General features: G+C 33.4%; 1 long non-coding RNA gene across 2 annotated transcripts in view; it reads left to right on the plus strand.

Annotated features, from left to right (window-relative positions):
• The window catches only part of LOC103665770, a 549,718-nt gene extending 530,048 nt beyond the window's left edge, over window positions 1–19,670 (plus strand). For both annotated transcript variants that reach the window (XR_005832051.1, XR_005832052.1), the window contains exons 8-9: window positions 18,325–18,394; window positions 19,545–19,670. This is a non-coding gene — a long non-coding RNA (uncharacterized LOC103665770). The remainder of the gene's footprint in view (window positions 1–18,324; window positions 18,395–19,544) is intronic.
• The last annotated feature ends 1,603 nt before the right edge of the window (window positions 19,671–21,273 follow it).

The following is a 21,273-nucleotide window of genomic DNA, read 5'->3' on the forward strand; positions in this document are numbered from 1 at the left end:
TCTAACTTCCTGAGATTATTTCCCAAATAAATCACCTGCGTCTCAGTCCTTGTGTCAGGTTTTTCTATCAGGAGAATTCAAACTAAGACAGTGGTTTTAAGCATTGGATTTTTAATAACAATTTTACACTGCATTCCTGTTGGAACTGTTAGATCTTCGGCAAAGAGTAATATGATATGACATTCTACTTGTATTTTACTACCGTATGGGAGTCCTCAGGTGCTTCGTTTAATAAATAAATAAATAAATAAATAAATAAATAAATAAATAAATAAATAAATAAAAGCAAGAGCAAAACATGCATAGAACACGGCATAAAATCTGAAGGAAATTCAAATACTAATAAAAGTACCATTGGAAACATCTTTTATTATAGAAACTCAACTGCAGAATTAAAAGTAGTAAGGGCCGAATTCTGATAGTAGTAAGTATATTTATAAAGCCACCATTGTATCAAAAAATTGTTTATGCCTACCCCAGTAATCGCATTGATATTTACTTGACCATCTCACTGATATTATAAAGAGTAACTTCCCAAAGGCCGTTTTTAATGGATACCTCCTATAAACAAATTTTAAAATGGAATTTGTGTTATTTAATTCAGTATGTTGTATGGATGTAGCAATGATTTAGAATTTATCTGAAGTGAAATACCTCATGATCTTGTTTCCTTATAAAATGCCACATACTTTTCAGAAATAGTCTTCTAAGCTTTCTTTCTGTCACTCACATATATATCAGAAGCAATTGCTGTGATAAAAGGTTAGTCTTTGAAGGGTTTCTGTGTTTTTCTGTCTCCTTAAAGTGTCAAATCTGGGGACATAGAAAAAGCAAACATATTGTATTGAACGATCTATCATTCATTGGAAGGTGATGGATGGGGTCAGACTCATTCAGGCAGTAAATTCACATCCATTTTCTCAGAAAGCTTTTTGACATAGTTTTGGAAGTCCTCTCTTTATGTAAAATATTATCTCCTGCCTGTTGCTCTTCTATCCATTCCCTTCTCTCTTGTTTAGAAGACAGTGAAATTTTATTTACATTGAAGACCTTTTTAAAAATCAAAACACCTGACGTGTTTAATGAAAGTCAGCGCTTTCATAATCTAGAACTTGCCAAAGAAAACGAATGACTTTATGATTTGTCTTCTCATAAAATTCATTAAAATGAGTTAGAGGCAAAGGTAATTATTTGTTTCACACACTCAGAAACAGGTGTAGATGCTATTTGGAGATCCAAATGAACGTGCCAATTAGTGCATTAGGTTTATGTGCAAATGTCGTCTCACTTAATTGCTGTGTCTGAGAAAATTTGCCATGTTTATAAAGTGAGTTTTGGAAAACTACACTGCTGTTCATTCACGAGCTATGATGATAGAATGCTAATGAGTGAATAGAGAATGTCTACACAGTGCATCTGGACCTTTTTGGAAATGCCAAATTTGCAATGCCCTGAGTTCTGCCCCGTGATTAACACTTCGCATTATTGTATGTGTCGCTGGGGTTATGATACTGCCTACTGCCTAAAGCACAGAACTACAGACATCAGTTCTGATAGAACACATATGTGTTGATGATGGGAAATACAGAAAAATATGATGTGATATTTTAGAGGAATTTAGGCAGGAAAGGGCAGAAAAGCAGTGCCTCTCAGATCTAATACTGCATTTCAAGAGAAAGAGCAAAAATTAAAAAACATTTGTTTGAAATAATCTAGCTAAGGATTAGTGTTGAGATGCCTTAAATTTATATTTTTAATCTAATGGAAGAGAGTGAGAGGAAGGAGGCTAACTTTGTGAATGTTATCATCTGGCGTATAAATTATGATATTTTTAGGTCAGGAAGATTATAAATATTCAGCAGACTGAATTTCCATGAAGCAAGCAATGTATAAAATAATTTATTATTTAGAAGACTCAATTATGCCATGCAGGCTACTATCTGTGGTAATAGGTTGGTGATCTAGAAACAGCACCTCTTATGAAAAATGCTGGTGCTCTTGCAACCCAGCCACTTGTTTGAGAATCTCTGTGCTTTATTTAGAACATGAGGTTATAAAGGTATACAAGGGTTGTCCTGGCAGTGATGGGAAAAGACATGCCATTCTTTCCTGAGCAAATTTATAGCCTTTATAAATACTGGGCTTGCTCAGAGCTCTCTGCTTTTGTAGAAAATAATGGGAAACAATTTTTAAATATGATTTTTGATAATAATATATTTCGAAAAAGCTAGTTATAAAAGTATAGGACAGAAACCAAGTAACAGACTCTTTATAACTATAGAGAACAAACTGATGGTTACCAGAGGGGGGGTTGGCGCGGGTGTTAAATGGATGATGGACATTAAGGAGGGCACTTGCGATGAACACTGGGTGTTGTACGTAAGTGTTGAATCACTAAATTCTACACCTGAAATGAATATTACACTGCATGTTAACTAATTGGAACTTCAATAGAAACTAAAAGAAAAAAAAAATAACATAGACCAGAACATGCTAGTAGAAGTTAACCTAATTTAATCCCTTTTGTTCAGGGAATTGTAGAAGCTGGTTTACCTGGAAGTTATTACTCGGCCTGTACACAAAACAGTCAATTTTAAAAAGATTTATTTACTACATAATATGCAGAATATTTTTTTCATTCAAAAATACTACTTAAGCAGCTCCTTTACGACCTCTTGGGATAAATGAAAGTGAGTTCAAATCTATAATTGTCTCTGCCATCCCTCAACAAACTTACAGGCTAATTGTGAAGTCAAGGCATGGTCACATGAATAAAACAGAGCAACTAAAAAGAAGAAAAGAAACCATCGTAGCAGTCTATGTAACCCACATACATGAGAAATATACTTATTTTATATGCAGTTAATATTCTTTTCAGAGCTGTTTTTTTTTCCTCCTCATAACTTCTTGATTGAAACAATGATGATCTTTTCTCTCTATTGTCACCATCCTTTGACTAACTTTTTGATATTTCATTTAAAAAAAAAGAAAAGAGGGCTTTAGCTTTTCTCCGTGTTTATGGCTTGACTGTCATAGTCCTTTGGTCTAATTAACTGCACATAGAATGGGAAGAGCTTAGAGTGTTGTTATCATCAATAACTTAATATCAGTCTCTCCTGTTTAACATCTGTAGTGAATATATTTTTGTTTCCTCCAATATTATTCCTAATCCTCTTCATTTTACATGTATGCTTTTGCTTGTTGTTTCTCTTGGCTTAGAGTTAAGTCTATGTGTTTCTTGGAAAGGAAATATTTGTTGAGAAGCTAAAAAATCAGTAAGTAGAATTTATGGTTGGTTTTAAGTTTGATTTCAGTGATACACTCCATTAAAGAAAACAGATTTAAATATCCTCTTCAGTCTATATTAAACTTTACATAAGGTCTGAATGTCTGTAGCATTTATTTGCCATATTCCAGAGTTAAAATGAGCATTTTTGAGAGACATGACTTTGTTCTGCTGGTATAATAGTCCATTTTGTTAGTCATAGGCTCCCAGCTGCTTCTTAATGAGATACAGGCATAATTCAGAGAAAAATAGACTAAGAAACCAAGACTATTAGTAGCAAACGATGTAATAAGAGTCAGAAAGGAAAGAATATGAGCCTCCAAAGGATTTTTTATCAGGCTACCCTGTGGTACACCCTGATTGCGGGCAGACACAAATTGAGATTCAACATTACATTCAAAAGTTACCAACTGTTAAATTGGCAACTTTATGATGGCAGGAGGAGGGGAGAGACCTAAAAATTCTTGCAGCTCTGTGTAAGAGGCGTCTTTAGATTGATATTTGTAGTGTTTTAACTTTTTTCTGGATAATTAAAAAGATTTTTGATGCAAGTTGTTTGAATTGTGATTACTGTCAAGAGTGCTGAAGCCCGAGAGATATCTCGGAGATAGTGTAATTTTTCAAATGTTATAAATTGATCATTTTACCAGATATTTTCTGTCCTTTTTAGTATATAATCACAGGTTAAATCTGACACCTAGCCAATGCCAAATATATTTTAGATGCATATCTAAATTGCCAAATAGACAAGCAAACAGAATTCTAGTAGACAGGTGGAAGGGTATCCACTCACCTGAAAGATGCTGGAGTAATCCATTTCTCATTTCGTTGAAGAAAGTCCTCATGGATTTCACCCAAAGTGAACGAAGCACTTGGAGGAGTTCGCTGAGCACAAGCATTCCATGCACAATAAGTAGATTGGCCCCAAGCAGGGCCTAGGAGATATTACAGTTGGACACTCACAAGGAAATGTCTGCCTTTCAAATTATCATGACGATCAGTGAATTATATAAGGAACAATTTCAGCTAAAAAAAAAGCTAAATTCACAATGGACTTGCCATTTTATTGTCAAAATATTTTTAAACACATGTAACCGTCTAGATATTCATTCATTTTCTCAGGAGGTTATGCAGTTGCTGTGAATTAACTCTGAAGGAGTAACCAGTTCGAGGTCATCTAAATTACTAAAGTAAAAGAAATTGTCACACATTTAGTAAAGAATGTGTGTAAGTGAAATCTGTGTTCATTGCATTTGGTCATGTATAATATCTGAGGTCTCTCCTCTTTGACAGTATCAACTTAAATTGAAATAAAAATGTTTTGTGTCTCACACCATTCCCATATATCCCCACACATTAATTAGCATTCTTTGTAAGCTTTGTTGCGTCCTTTAATTTTTTCTGTATCCCAATTTTTTGGTGCAGAAGACCAACCACTCTGATACAAAGTATCATCCAGTTCATCTTTATGCAGATAAGGAGAGTTTTACCTTCAATTTCCAAAACACGTGGTGGTTTTCCCTTTAAGAGCTCTAGGATAGAAATGTTGTGATTTTTTTTTTTTTTCAAAAACAATTTCATCATTTAGTCACCTTTATACCAGGTATATATCTTTCATCTTTGCATCTAACATTTTAAAAATCTAGGTTATAGGTTAAACTGTTTTTTTTTTTTTTTTTTTTTTTTTTTTTTAACTCCGAGCTTTATCTCTCTAGGAAATAGCAGCAGAGGCCACTTGAAATTACTCTTCAAGTACTTGCAGACAGTTTTGCTTCCCTTCAGGTGAAATGCTTCTGTCATGCCGACCATTTTTTGTGAAGAAGCTCTATGCTGCTTCAGTATATATTAAATAATTTATTCAAGTGGTTTCTCTGGTGCTGAAATTTTTTTTTCCCTTTTAAAACGGAACTCTTTATTATAATGTTTTTAATAGTTCTAATTTACAGTAGTATTGAGTTACCCTTGAACAAAACACAGAAAATGGGGTACATTTCAGTAATAACATTCAGAATTGAGAAAACAGAAGATAGAATGTATTATAAACATTCTGAAGTTGTGTTTTTGAACTTTCAGGAAAAGAAGTGAGCATATCAGTTTTTAAATTATAGGTGGGGGTGAGGGGGTGGGGCAGTTAATGATGATTTGTTTGAAGTTTAAAACCTCTGTATGAGGATCTATTATTATACATGATGATGTGGGATATCTAAGGACACGAAGAATGTATACATGAATATGTCCATGTCCTTCTACCTAATTAAAAAGTTGGTAGAGAGATTTGGGGGAGAATTATTTGAGGCTTAATATTGTACACATTTTGTGTTTTAGTTCTAGTCATGTGCTTTCATTGAGGAGAATTGATCAGAGTCAGGTTTTAATTTATTTAGTTCCTGTTTCTCATATTTGAATAAGCCAACAATATACTTACACTCAATATCTGGTCATTTTGTCAATATCTGAGCAATATTAAATCAGTTTAAAAAATGATTACACAGAACAAATTTAAAGAAATCCACTATTAATAAAATATACAGAAATTATAGTATATCCTTTGTAAAAATGACATTTTTAAAAAAAGAGCATCTGTTAAAATACAGATACTCTAGAAATACAGTTTCAAATAAATAACTTCACACCTTACAATTGTTTAATTTCTAAGCCACTAGACATAAATTGAATAAAAATTGAGTGAGTACAACTACCTAATGCATAAATTGTCAGATTTGGATGGTTTCTATACTGAAAACAAAATAAATTTTTAAAAAGAAACGGAAAATGTGATTCTTGCTCAGAATCACAGAGACAGCTGGTTATTTATACATGCAGTAGAATATATATGATGGTTTGGAATAACCTACCATTTCTATTTAGAATTAGGCTATGCTCTGCCTTCGTAGTTCGTGTGCCTCAGTTTTTCAATGTTGAGTTGCCTCTGGGTAGTGCTGGGACCGCTCTGTTTTAACAATCAGCAACAGAAAAATGTCAGGAACCATTCCCATTAGTGTTTGGTCAGATCAATCAAAATGACATAAAATAGGATTTATTAAAGTCGTCAGTGTCTCTGGTTTACACTGTTCTATGAAACGACATGACAAATGTTTTGACAATGCTAGCCGGAGTAATAATTGCAACCATTCTGTAATCAGATGTTGAGACTCATATGACATGATGTTAGAGAAAAATGTAAACAAATATTTTTTGAGGCGTATGTTTAAGAGCTTTTTAAGTCTGCTTAGCGTGCTCAGGCCTATTATATATACTTGGTCAAATTCATTTATTTTACATATTCATTGATACGACCTCATTCCTAAAGGACTTGAGGTTTGTATGCTTGATACAAAGACAAAAACCCATAAATATATCTAGTACTCTAGCCAGAACATCCTTTTGTAATTCATTCAGAGGAAATACTTTGCCCATGTGCATTGATATAGGTGAAAACGATTTTAGCTCTCTGTTCTATTAATATCAATGAGTTTTTCAATTCCTATAGTCTACCTCTTGACTTTCCTTTTAAATTTTATCAAGAAACAGAGACTGAGGAATCTTCAAAACAGGAACTGCAGATTCAGGAAATTCTTTGATGTCTTTTAACAATATGAATGAAAAAAAAATTCTTCATACAATTGCTTTTCCTCAAGAATAGGTTACTCTATTTGAAACAAGCCAAGAAAAGATATAATACATGGAAGCTTAGGAGGTGTTTGTCTAGAAATTTAGGTTTGTGAAATCATATATAATTTCAATTCCTCATTCTGTAACCTCTCTTAGAGACGTTATTCTGATTAATGGTGTAGCTCATTAAAATTGCTCTGCATGTTACTTAGACTTTTTGGAAAATAGTCACTTTACTGTATACTAACGTCAACTTCCTGAGGTCTAAGTTCTACTTATGACTCTGACACTTCAGTGACCTCAAGTAAATCTTTTCATATTTAGTAGCTGTGTTTCCATATCATTAATGAAATATTAATTTGAGGTTGTGTGTATGTGTCTTTGAAATTGGTTTTGCATGTAAAAATTACTAGGTAGAAATTAATTTCAGTTTAACAAATCTTAAATTTTGAAGTTCTAAACAAAATTAATTCTTAAGCTTTAAGCTTGGACAAGATGTTTATTCTCCTTCTAAAATGCAACATATTCTAGTAATCATTGCCAAAGGTAGCTGAATAATATTTGGTTCCATTCAAAAACTTAATGTTAAGTTCTTTAGAACTTTAAATAACTTATCATGTGTAAATATAGCATATGGAATTACTCTTAAATATTTCCATTTTCTGATTGATAATCTCTCAAAGCACTAAATCTTAAAAGTTTAATATATGAAACTATAAATATGGTAAAATTCATTTAATAGTCTAATAGTTAAGATTGTTTAATTTCAACTTAAAATCAGCAATAATTTATATATTTTAAATGGGATGTGTTGAAGCATTACTCTAATCAATATTCTCTTAAATATTATAAATATAAAAAAATAAATATTCATGTTAACTGAAAGTGTGAACATCATTGCTTTGATTTTATAAATATTTTTATGCTTAATTATAAATCTTCCTTTGGATGCTTAACTACTATAGAAATGTATGTTCTTTCAATCAATTTGGGGAGTACCTCCCATATAATTTGGAGTAGCCTCTCAATTTTCTGGAGATAATACAGGGATTTAAGGAAGACTGAATTCTTATCAAAGTTGCTCTGTAACTGCCATTTGGGGGTGGTTACATATTTGCATTCAAGTTGCAGATTAATTACATAATTTTTTCTTTACCTGTAGATTCATAAATTGCTCCTGTGCTTTGGTCGTTTGCTTGTTTGACTCTGAAGATATGTAAATCCTTTTTCTAGCGAACTGGTAGACATTTGCATTTGTTGAAATCTTTATTTTCTTATTTCTAGAATCACGCTGATATTATAGATTTTCTAATAATAATTATTCAGTTTTAGACTTCTTTCATTGCTCCAGATGATTATTTAATTATAACTTTCAAGATCATCCAAATGACATGAAAGATAATTTAGCAACATTTTCAGTATTAAGATTCAACTTACGTAAAAATTGATTATGTTTATACTACGCAAAAGAACACTTCCGGGAATTTAGAGCAATAAAGGGTTCATCATGATCTTGTCTTTCAGAGAGGTCGTGTTATAGAAAACTTTTGAGGACCTTGAACAAAGCCGAAAAAAGTTAGAAGATCCCTAGGTATATTATGGGAATAACTGGACAGAGAAGGAGTGAGAGATAGTATTAATGAAGCATGTAGATACCTCTACAGAAAATAATTTTGAATACTTGGCAGAGACTCTGAGTTCCATTCTATATGCAGAAGGAATATAGCTCTGACAGTCATGGACTGGGCACGTTTCTATGTAACCAGAAGCTAAAAACTCAGGGAGAAGATTGTGCTAAAAATATAAAATGAGGGAAGTCTTCATATAGGGCTTCCATCTAAGTAATGGAACTTGGTGATTTTATAAGGAATAAAGTGGTAAAAGAGTAGAGAGATCTGATCAGTAAGATTCAGGCTAAGGATGAGCAGAACAGAAGGAGCCAGGACAAGGGTCTTTAAAATAGTAACCAGCTTTGAAGAAAGATAGCCGTGTTTTGGAGAAGAGAAGAAAAATATGAAGGGTGGGTAGCATGGGAGATATTTCCTGGTATAGAGATGAGATAACACTTTTAGATAGGTAAGATCAGGACTCAACCTCATGGGTAGAAGAGAAAAGAAAAATAGAAGCTGTAGATATAAATGCAGTGTTCCATTTCAGTAAGTTTTGCGTTGAGGAAAATGAAGGGGATTGGATAGGTATCTGTGTGTATGTGGCAGGGGGGGGATCAGTATTTTGGGGGTAATGGAATGTGAGACTATTAGGAGGTAAGACCCAAGGACCAAGTGAAAAGGGAGTATTGAACACCAAGAGGGAAGAATTTATAAGCAAATCTAAAAGATAAGGAGGAATACATGTCTAGATAGAGGATCTGTTGGGGTGGGGGAGTGGTCTGAGACAGGACATCCACTTCTCCTAAGCCTGGAAGGAAAAGAATAAAGGGCAGATCCAGATTTTGAGGTGAAGTGAAAAATAACAATTTAGGGAATTCATATTAGTTGCACTCAGTGCTGTGAATGATTAGTTAGAAGAAAGGCATAGGTGAGGATACTTTTCCTTTCTATGCTTCTAGGAATAACTGTTGTGTTTCAACATATTTGAGAGGCAAAATGAAATCCAACAATATATTTTATAATTATTTATTAATGATTTTTATGGTACCTCTGGTTGGGAATAATTGGACAGAAACATCCCAATGCTTACAATTGAATTTGATATCTGAAATGTTATTGTTATATCCATTTGGAACAATTTCTTTTGCAGTGTGAGATTTTATTATATGTTGGCAGAAATAGTTGAATTTGTTGAAATACCTTTGAAGAGAGATGTAATATCTATAATATGTTAGTTTCCAGAAGTCAGTTCACCAATAGCAAAATTCACAAAGGTCAAAAATAGACTATTCACAAAAGATGAAATGCAAATGTTCAGTAAATAAGTGAAAATTCTATCTCACTGGTAAGAAAAATGGAAAGTAAATACATTTTTGACCTATTGGCAGAGATTTAAAAAAAAAAAGTGGCACTGCTCAGTTTTGGTGAATATAGAGTAAAAATACTTCCCTGGGAGTAAAAACACAGTTTGAACAGTGGGAACATTAACAAAATTCCAGGACCTTTTATATATAAGCGCAGCTAAGTTGAGTTTGAAAGTTTTATTTGTCCTTCTTATCTTACCTGAAGTCAGAAAAATATGGACAATATTCCAAGTAATGAGTAGCATTTTATAAATCTCCTAGTAAAAATTTTAGGGAAATAAGTTTCTCCATCACTAGATAGACAATGAGGGATATCTCAGGTATAAAACACAAAGTGAATTTTATGAAATGCACATGCCTGCACCAAGCTTTGATCAAATCTGAAAATAGACATATAATCATCAAATATATTTCTATTCTATTAGTGGGGGTAATTAAATACATTTGAAGATGTTTAAAGGTTCCTTTAGGCTTAGGATCTGGTTTCTGTTTCATTAGTCTTGATTAGGTAACAGGAATGCAGGCCATGCATTAGAAAAATCCTTGACTATGGCTTTAAAGTTTTTTCATGAATGCAGAATTTTAATCATTTTGTCTATGCCATTACTGAAGAGCTGAATTTGTATGCTGTTGGCCAAAAGGAGGAACTGAGAAAGGAAAATTCTTCTTTACTATTGATAAGACTGGTGTAATACACATAGAAAAGGCCTGTTGCAAAATTAATAGGAAACAGTATTTCTCCCAAGAACATGTTACAGCTGTTAAGTGTAATAACTACTTCCTTCTTTGAATGACTATTGCTTTTTTAGTCACTGAGAAATGTAGTTCTCCAAAACCTTAGGCTGTTAGAAATTTTGCTGTTTGAAATTGCATCAATATGAAAGAAACACTGAACTCTCGTAAGGAGCCTCTGTTGTCACTTTGACATAAACAGCTTTGACTTAAAACCAGAATGTACAGCTTCAGGTACAGGGATTTCTGAAGACAACATTCCACATCTCTGTTAACTTTGTAGTTTATAAGGAAGAGGATCATGGATTCACTTTCTTTGATAATTTTCATATTTGAGGCTATTTTTCCATTTTACTTAAGTTGTTGAATTATTGGCATTAGGTTGTATATAATATTCCCTTGTTCTTTTAATGTCAGTAGGGTCTATACTGATGTCCCACCTTTCCAATTCATTGATTTCTAGGTTTATTATTTTCTCCTTTCTTCTTGGGTTTAATTTGCTTTTCAATTATTAGTTTCTTAAAGTAGACACTTAGATCGTTGATTAGTGAACTTTTTTAAATATGAGCATTGAATGTTACAAATTTCACTCTAAAGATTGTTTTAGCTATATTCCAAAAAATGCACTTTTATACTTATTTTTTGTGTATTTTAATAATTTATTTGACTTTAATCCTCTTATATAGCCTATGACTCAAAATGTGGTTGATCTTGGTGAATATTCATGTGCACTTGAAAAGAAAGTTTATTGTGCTCTGCTTGGTAAATGTGTTTAATTGATGTTTTTTTTGTCAGAATAAGTTGATTAATAGTGCTATTTAGTTATTCCACATCCTTACTGATCTAATGCTGTCAATTATAGTGTTGAAATCTTTAACTGTAATTCTAAATTTTTCTCCATTGAGGTCTATCCACTTTTGCTTTATCTATTTTGAAGTTCTTATATTGGCTGCATACACATTTAATATTCTCCCTGTCTTCTTGATGCATTGATTTTGTGATTATTAACTAATTTCCCTCATTATCCCTAGTAATATTCCTTTCTCCCAAATCTGTTTTATCTGACAGTAAAATAGTCACTCCAGCTTTATTTTATTTAGTTGTAATATAGTACATCTAATATAATACATGTAATATAGTACATTTCCATTATTTTATTTTTTTTCTTTCTTTGACTTCATAATTAACATGAGTTATTTGTATGCTGCATTTAGTTGGGTTTTGCTTTTTATCATCTGACAATCACTGGCATTTTTTGGAGTGTTTAGATCATTTACATTTAACATAATTATTGATGTGATTGGGTATCAATTTTTAACTTATAATATTGTACTTTGAGATAATGTAATATGTCTTTGTATATTGTAAGAAAGTTACAACAGTATCCTGTTTTCCTCCTCATACTTATACTTTTGCTACTATAAATTTTTCTTCCTTTTTTTTAAAGATTTTATTTATTTATTCGAGAGGGAGTGAAAGTGAGAGATATCACAGAGGGAGAGGGAGAAACAGACTCATCACTGAGTGGAGAGCCCTATGCGGGGCTCGATCCGAGGACTCTGAGATCATGACCTGAGCCGAAGGCAGACACTTAACTGTCTCAGCCATCTATGCATCCCTATATATTTTTCTTTTATGTAAATTACAAGCTACACAGTTCACTGTTATTATTTTTCCTTCAAGTTGTACATTATCTTTTAAATAATTTTAAAATGAGAAAACATTTACATTACTAACATATTTACAATATCCTGTGCTCTCCATTGCCTTGGGTAAATGCAGGGTTTCATCTAATATTTTCTTCTACCTTAAAAAGTTCTTTTAACACTTATTATTTATTATTTATATAACATTTATTTCAGTGCAGGTTTTCTGGAAACAGATATTTCCAGCTTTTTAGTTTTTTAACTAGTTTTTTTGTTTCATATTCATTTTTGAAAGATTTTTTCTCTGAATATAAAATTCTAGATAAAGGTTTATTTAAAAAATTTAACACATTAAATATATCATCCATTGTCTTTTAGTTTGTATTGCTTCTAGTGAGAAATCGGTGATTCTTACTTTTGTCCTGTTTTATGTAGTATTTTTTCCCTGTCTGCTTTGAAACTTTTTCTTTCTTTATCTTTTGATTTTAGCAATTTGATTATCGTTGGCTTTCATGTGTTTTATTGCACGTTTATTCTTTTAGAATGTGTGGGCTTAGGGTTTTCATAAATTTGGAAGTTTCAGGCCTTTATTTCAATGTGGTTTTTTTGCCTCCCATTCCCCCAGGACTCAGTTGTATACATATATTAACTGTTTGTAATTATCCACTCAGCCTGTGTTTTTTTTTTCTTTTTTCAGTCTTTTTTTCTTTCCGTGCTTCATTTTATATAGTTTCTATTTCTATTTCTTCTAGCTTACAGATTTTTTTTTTCTTTTGCAGTTTTAATCTCCTGTTAAATCTATCCAGTGTACTTTCTATTAGGTATTGAATTTATCTCCACAGTTTACATTTGGGTCTTTTAAAAAAAGGTTTTGGTTTTTTTCCTTATCATGATCATTTCTATATTACATTTTTAAACACGTGAAAAATATTTAGTAGTTGTTTAGTACCCTTGTCTGCTAATACCATTACCTCAGTCGTTTGTGCCTCTCTTTCTGTTGTTTGACTTATCTCCTGGTTACAGATCATATTTTCTCCTTCCTTGCAAGTTTCAAAATATATGATCAGATCCAAGGCATTGTGGTTATTATGTTGAGCGCTAGGAATTTTGTTATGTTTCTTTAAGTAATGTTGGCTACTCTTCTGGTATACACTTAAGTTACTTGGATCTGTGGTGGTTTGCTTTGAAGAATTTTCCATTGGCACTTGGTTTAATTAAACCCCATTACAATGAAATAGCCTTCTGTGAACTTAATTCAGTGTTTCATGTCTTATGAAACGACAGCATTCTGGCTAAGAATGCAAACTACCCCAAGCTTTGTGTGGGCTTTAGGAATTTGTATGCCTCCACATTTCAGTGGTGGTTCCCAGATTGATGTAGTTTCTACTTTCAGTTGTGCAGATCTGTACTAAGCCAGAGACTTAAAGGAAGTCTCTGAAGATCTCCAGAGCTCCTTATGCATGGTTCCCTATTCTTTGGTGCTCTGCACCATATTTTCTAAGTAGTTCAACCTCTCAAAATCTGATCTTTATCCCCTCAGCTCAATGAGACCACCAGGCTTTATGTGGGTTCCTCTTCCCTTTGTTGAATCTTTGGGCAATAAACTGGTATAATTTTAGGGCTCTTTTTTATTGATTTTCCTTCTCACAGGGAGTAGTCCTTAACTGCTTATTGTCTAATGTTTGAAAATCACTGTTTTATATATTTTGTCCAGTTTTCTAGTTGTCTAAGGTAGGAGTATAAATTTAATTTCTGTCCTTCCAACTTGGCTTAAAGCAAACATCCTCCAAATCCATTTTAAACCTGCTGTTAACTTTCACTTTTCTTTAATCCTTCCTGTGTCATCATTCTCCATTTGAATTTTCTATGATCTGTAATTCACAGTCTGTTCAGTCCTTAGGGTTTGTTCGTATTTAATTAATGCCAAGTCTTTTTGCTTTCTAGTATCTAGGATGTACATCCAGCTCTCAACAAGATCATGGTATCAGGGGTGAAGGATTATTAATTAAAAAAAATCTGAACAACTCAAGTGAAAACACTTAGAATATAACAGAGACTCTGTCAAGCACTGACACCATAATTCTGTATAAGTTCTTACTGAGGTTAAGCACGTTTAATAAATCAAAGGATATTTTTTTCCTGCCCAAATGTGTTTAAAAGAGAAGCAAAATCTCTGCTTTTAATATTCACGTCTTGCTTAGTATTATGTGCCACTCCTGATGCACAGGGTTGACCTTTTTAAAATAATCAAGCATCAGTTCACATTTTATTAATGGCTCTTATTCTGGACATGGTCCATTGCACTTGGGGTCTACTTGAAGCCTTGCAAATTGGTAGAACATTGTGTGTATATATATGTATGTCGATTGGTTCTATACCTTCTGTAATGGTATAGGGCCCCATGATACAAAAAAGTTTAATTGCAAATCACATTATAACCTAAGCTATTACTTATGCATGTATTTTTGATGTGAAGGGATCACTAAAGAATTAATGAAATTATTGATTTTACTTTATCATTTGTTTTATTCATTTGTTCTTGTATTTTCTGTATATTCAGAGTTTATAATACAAAAAAAAGTGATTTGCAGCTTTCAGGCCCCGTTACTCTGTCTTCAGGGATGAAGATAGCAATTTTTTTAAGCTTCCATTAGTAATGTAATCCCTACTATTATTTTAAAGAATGGCTGGGAATAATGACTGGTGAGAAATAACCGGGAATTATATTTCCCACTGGAATTTCTAAGGCTCATTTTTTGACTTGATTATTTGTTTTTTGGGTAATCAAAAGTTTCTGTTACTTCTCTGAAATCTTAATATTATTCAGGGAGAGGTAACTAGAAATAAAAAGTCTTTACACTGCAGTATGCCTTTTCTCTAGTAATGATGATATGGTGGTGATATTTGTTAATGTGCAGAGTGTATTGATTCAAAGGAAATAATTTGTGAACTGCAAAATGGTGCAGTAAAGAACATTAAATCTATTTTTGACAGTTTCACAGAACATATCTTGGTATTAAAAATATGTTTTTAAAGCTTTTTTCCTCTCAAATTGACACAAAGGAGTTGGCCTTTCTTCCATATTGCTGCAATGAAAATATGGATGTTTGTTATACCTTTACACATTTATTGAGGCATAACTTAATTTACAAAGCATAAAATTCATACATTTTCATGGTATGATTTTTAGTAACCTTATAGCGTTACACAACCATCAATACATTCTATTTTGAGAACATTCTGTGCACCCCAAAATTTCCTCATGCCAGGATGAACAGTAGTCTGCTTTTTAGACTCTAGGGTGCATTCTAAATCAACATGAAGGTAATAATTACCAGTTGCAGGATGTTTTTATCAATTTATTTTCAAAACATTTCATATGCATTACATTAGGATTTATTTTTTTATGAATACATATTATTTTAGAAAATATTTTAAGGGGATTTTGAAATATAACTGAGTCATGTTTAATAAAGAGAATTATAGTAACATATATTTATGGTATACTCACTCTGCTATAAACATGGAGTTATATAGATATTTAAGACACATCTCCTTCCTTGAAGCTAACTCTATGGTAAAACACATGTGCTAATTCTTGTGCACAGCATTTCATATTCATGTATTTGTTGCTATGTAACAAAACACTCTATGTTAGGAGATCAAAGAAGGGTTCACAAATTATTCGCTGATGGGCCAGATCTGATCCATGGCCTGTTTTTGTATGACCTATGAGTTAAGAATTATCTTTACATTTTTAAAATAATTGTTTAAAAAAAAAAAACAAAGAAGAATATGTGACAGAGACCGTATGTAGTTTGCAAAGACTAAAATATGGATGGCCCTTTACAGAAAAAGAAAAAAAAAAAGTTTTGTTCTCTGGTTTAAACAAAAACTGCTATTACCTCTAAAGATTCTGTGGGTTGACTCATTCCAAATAGATGGTTCTTGCTTTGAGTCTTTCATGTGGTGGTGAGGCCGTTCTTGACTGCAACTACAACCATTGAACTTGACTGATTGTTCCTTCACATGGCTGGCAGATGATGTTTGCTGTGGCCTGGAAACTCAGCTGGGAGCGTTTGCAGGAAATCCGTGCTTGGCCTTTCTATGTGGCTTGCACTTCATACAGCATGGTGTCCGGAGCATCCCCAATGGTAAACATTCTAAGAGATCTAGGTAGAATTTGTAAGGCTTTTTGGAAAGTCATGGAGTATAATTCTTCTGCAATCTATTGAATGTACAGCATCAGCTGAGATTCAGTGTAGGTGGGGTCCAGCACTTTGGGGAGTGAATACTGGGAGGTGTAGTTCACTGCCGGGGGACAGAGGAGGGTGGTCTTTGCAGACTAACGTACACAGTCTTCTCTCTGGATTCTAATGGCTCCTTTCCCTCCCAAGTGCAAAACATAACTCAGCCCCTCCCAAGACTCCCAAAGTTTTATCTCATTATATTATCACAGTCAGGTTTAAAAACTAGCATTTCATTATCTAAATCAGGTCCAGGTGTGAATGAGACTCCTCAAATAAGATGCTTCTTAATCTGAAGATCTGAACATCAAAGAGACAATTTGCCTGCCTCCCACACATTCAGCATAGTCTGGGGGACATGATTAATACTATAGACCTATCCATCTAAAACAGGAAATAGAAGGCACATAAAAATCATTGTTCTACAGCAATGTGAAGTCCAGGTGGGCTCAGGTGATAATTCATCCTGCTTTGGTTGCAGGAAACATGCTCATTAAGGCCCAGTTCTGCCCCCTAGGACTGTTGACTTCTGGTTTTGGCTCTATTCTCCCAGCTCCAAACTGAGCCATTCCTTCTTTTCCATAAGAAATGGCCAAGCTCTCAGCTGAGTAAATTTTACAGCCTGCTTCTTGCTCATAGAAATTTGATGCCTGAAACACCTTTTCATTGTAGCTGTCTCTTTCAGTACAAGTTGGTACAATTATTTTAAAAATTTGTTCATTTTTATGTATCAAGTTGTAAGTCTGTTCTATTGTGTATTGTGGGCCCACACCCACATTTTTTTTTCTGAGAGGATCCCTTCTCTAGCTCACAACTTTAAAGAATCCTTGTCTAGTGAAGAGTATCTAAAAGGCAAGTCCCTTAGATTCATAGCAGACTTTGTTTCGAGGCAAGAAAATCTAAGTAGCATACCCTTAAGATTTTTAGAAAACATTTTATCTAGCTAAGAGAGTATAGAAGGCATGCCCTTATTATTCTTAGAAGTCATTTTTTTTTCCTAGTGGAGAAGGTCTACAAGGAACTGCTTTAAATCTTTCTGAAGCCTTAACAAAGGGTTTTACAGATGCTCTCTCAATCTGAAATTTATCCTGAGGCCACATTTTACAAAAAGAGCCCTGATTTGATCTTTGTCCAGATGCCATTTCTTACTTTGAGAAAGTTATGCCGTCTGGAAAGACTAGGTGTGAGAAACAATTCTATATTTTAAACAAGCAAGTCCTTGTTTTTTATATTTCCTTTAAATTCTGATAAGAAATTTAACAGTCTTTTCTGTAGCTGTACTTTCTCTATATTTTTTCATATCCAGCTAAAATAAAATAAACCAGTTGGCATTTTTCATATTCTTCCAGGAAAAAAAAAAAAATCCCGAGCTATATCAAATATCTCATTAAGTAAATTTTTGATACCAAAACAGTAGTGCACCATGGGGAAAACGGTCAGAGCAGTGTATCCAGAATGCAGGTAAAATGGAGTACATTATCTGTGAATTTTAAAACATGCTGAAATGATCTAAAAGTCATTCTTTATATTATCACCATTGAACAGCAATTCTAAACAATGTCACTGTGAAAATTCTCTGCTGGGGCAGACCATTCCACTACTCTCTCTTGCGGTTATGCTGGGATATCACTTCCATGGTTATGTTAGGTTATATGGCAAGGGGGGTTTTGCAGATGTAATTAAGGTTTCTAATCGATTGAGTTCATCAGCAGTAATATCCTGGTTGGGCCTGACCTAATCATATGAGCTCCTAACAGGGAGTTTAGAGGTTAGAGACAGAAGTCAGAGAGATGCAGTCCTGCTCACCTTGAAAACACTCATTTTCAGGTCACGAAGCGCCTTGTGACTTCAGCCTGGGGAGACCCTGACAGAAAGCCAGACATACAGATATTGTGAGGTAATAAACAGGTATTGTTTTAAGCCACTAAATTTATGGTGATTTGTCGTACTTCAATAGAAAATCAATCCATTTGGTTTAAATTTTGTTATGCTATAGTTTTCTCTGAGATAATGGTTGGGAATGTTGAAAGATGCTAAGTTACAAAATTCATTGCACTGTAACATAATTACAAACTATTTAAGTGTTAAATTCCTAAAATGGAACAAAAAGGCTCTTGGAGATAAACATAACATCCTTTGGAAATACAGATGATGAAGCAATTACTTACCCCTGAAGGTTTTGAAGCAAGCTGCATCATGTTAACATTTGAACTAGGCCTTTAAGGATAAGTAACACCTAGCCTGGCTAACAAAGGAGGAAAGATATTTCTAGAATGAACAGCATGAGTTGTCCCCCTGAGTGAAAGTCAGATGCTTGGTATTATGGAAAAGAAACAGATTGGGTATTAAGGTGAATTTAATGTATAGTTAAGTTTACTGCCAAGAATCTAATTTTAAAGGATACAATATTTTGTTAGAGTTTATGGATAAAAACAGTGTTTTAAAAATATGGATACCGACAGAAGAAAAGGGCTGGGAAAAAGTAAAATCTGTTGTGTTTCTGGACTTTATTGATTAATATCACCTAGCGTATCAAGGTGGGACATGTCAAAGGATCTTGCACCAAAAGTAATAAACATTTACTAATCTATGATAATAGTCTTCATACAAATATTAATCTATCCAACTTTAGAGGGCTGCATGTTTTATATAGATTCATATGCTAAAAAGTTTTATAAGAAATCATGAGATTTATGATGTACATTGAGATGCTACTTTATTTTTAAAATATTGTCACTATTAACTATATATACCCTATTTGAACATATAACCCATAATAAAATTATTCCACATTTGAAAATCTCATATCAATGATAAAGAAATGCATTATTTAATCATAACGCGTAAGAAAACCAATTCAGATTAAACAGGAAGTTTGAAATACTTCCATTTCTAATTCCATTGTATATCATTTTTATGTGAAATCAGTTAAAACAGCAAAAAATGTGGTGACAAAAAAGGTAACAAATTCTGGCCATGCCACAACAATACTGAGATACTAAGCTAAAAGTAACACATTATTGGTTTTTTTCCCTCTAATTTAACAGTGCTGCAGAGATGAGCCAGGCACTTGTGCAATCAACATGAGGAAACTGTAAGTTAGCAAAAGTTCAACTTCAAGATTAAGTTTTTATAGTGAAGCTACCCAGTGGGGCTTATATAACAGGGTTCATATTTTTTGTCTCTTCATCCCCTATCTCGGTTTTAAATTTGACTGCTTTACTCTTTAACTATGATGGCTTCTTTTTTTTCTGAGATGAGGAAATTGAGGCTCGGAGAGAACATTACGGAGAGAACATGACTCTCCTATTTAGAATGGAACACAGAGGTCTGAGTCACGAGAACCCTGGTGTGATATCCGTAAAGCTGAAAATATGATTACCTCTTAGAGGGTAAAATATCTTTAGGCTTGATATCTAGAAAGTATTCTCATCTTGAATCAAAAAACATTTGGAGGCACATACATTAAGCCCAATATCTTTTGCATAAGACAGCCTGCCAGATATGTAAAGATTGGTCTTATCACTGCAGTCTACTATCCACTAGACTAATTTTTCAGTTAGGCCAATGGTTGAGTAGGGGTTAAAATTCAGGTCTCTTTCTTCCCATACTTTATTTTTTACCCCCACCCCCATGCTGTCTAGGGGGAAATCCAGGATGTGTAAGTAGGAAAGGGCAAGTTGCCATGTCCTACCATGAAAATCTTACCATAAGTTTTTACTAATATTTTTATATAGTTGAATTTTCAAAAAATGCTGTATAAATGTGTACATCCAGAAATTACAATAGAAATTATGTATGGAAATTAGAAGTTATGTTAGCTTATACGATTTCCAAAAGGTTAGGATAAAGAACTTTACAACTTACGGAAAGCATCAAAGCCAGTTTAGCCAACTTTCTAAGAATATTGGGTGTACCCCTTCTAGGAAAGAATGAAGGACTATATTGCATTTAAACCTGCTTCCTATTTGATCAACTCTAACAGCCATGCAGTCTGTACAGATTGGCTCATGCATTTTTTTTCCCACTCTACTGTAATGGTCACTTATGAAATAATTTAAAGCTACTAGATAGGAAAATATCATGACTATGCTTTTCTAAACTGTCCAGGGAATATAATAGTACTTGCAAAGGCATTTTTAGCCAGAACTTATGATAATCTTAACAGTTGACACATGTGATTTGCTCCTGTCTTGTCATGGTTATTTTGAATGGGGAAAGATGTGCCATTAGAGGAGAAGTTCTGCCGGCTAATTAGCACATTACATGTTTTATCAGCTTGCTGGCTTCCTGCAAATAGTATGGTTCAGTATATTCAGGTTTATTTGGCATGAAGAAGTGGTGGTGCGTTTTACATTGGAACTGGTATAGGTAAAAATATATATATTACAATATGCTATGGTTTGAAAGTATGTATACCCCCCCATATTCATGTATTGAAAATCTAATGCCCAATATAATGGTATTAGGAGGTGTGGGGCCTTTGAGAGGTGTTTAGGTCGGGAGGGCAGAGCCTGCTTGAATGTTATTATGCCCTTACAAGAGAGGACCCAGAGAGCTAGCTTGCTACTTTTACCTAAAATATAATGACAAATCTCTGACTGGAAGAAGGCCCTCAGCTGACCATTCTGGCACCTTGATTTCAGACTATGCTAGCCTCCAGAACTATAAGAAATAAATTTCTGTGTGTGGTTTTTGTTTTGTCTTTTTTTCCAGCTAAAACAGTTGACAATTTTATTTTCACATTTCACAAGACAAATGAATTTTTTTTTTTTT

This window comes from Ursus maritimus, unplaced genomic scaffold (assembly GCF_017311325.1).
Source record: "Ursus maritimus isolate PB19 unplaced genomic scaffold, ASM1731132v1 scaffold_36, whole genome shotgun sequence".
In the NCBI taxonomy this organism is placed as follows: Eukaryota; Metazoa; Chordata; class Mammalia; order Carnivora; family Ursidae; genus Ursus; species Ursus maritimus.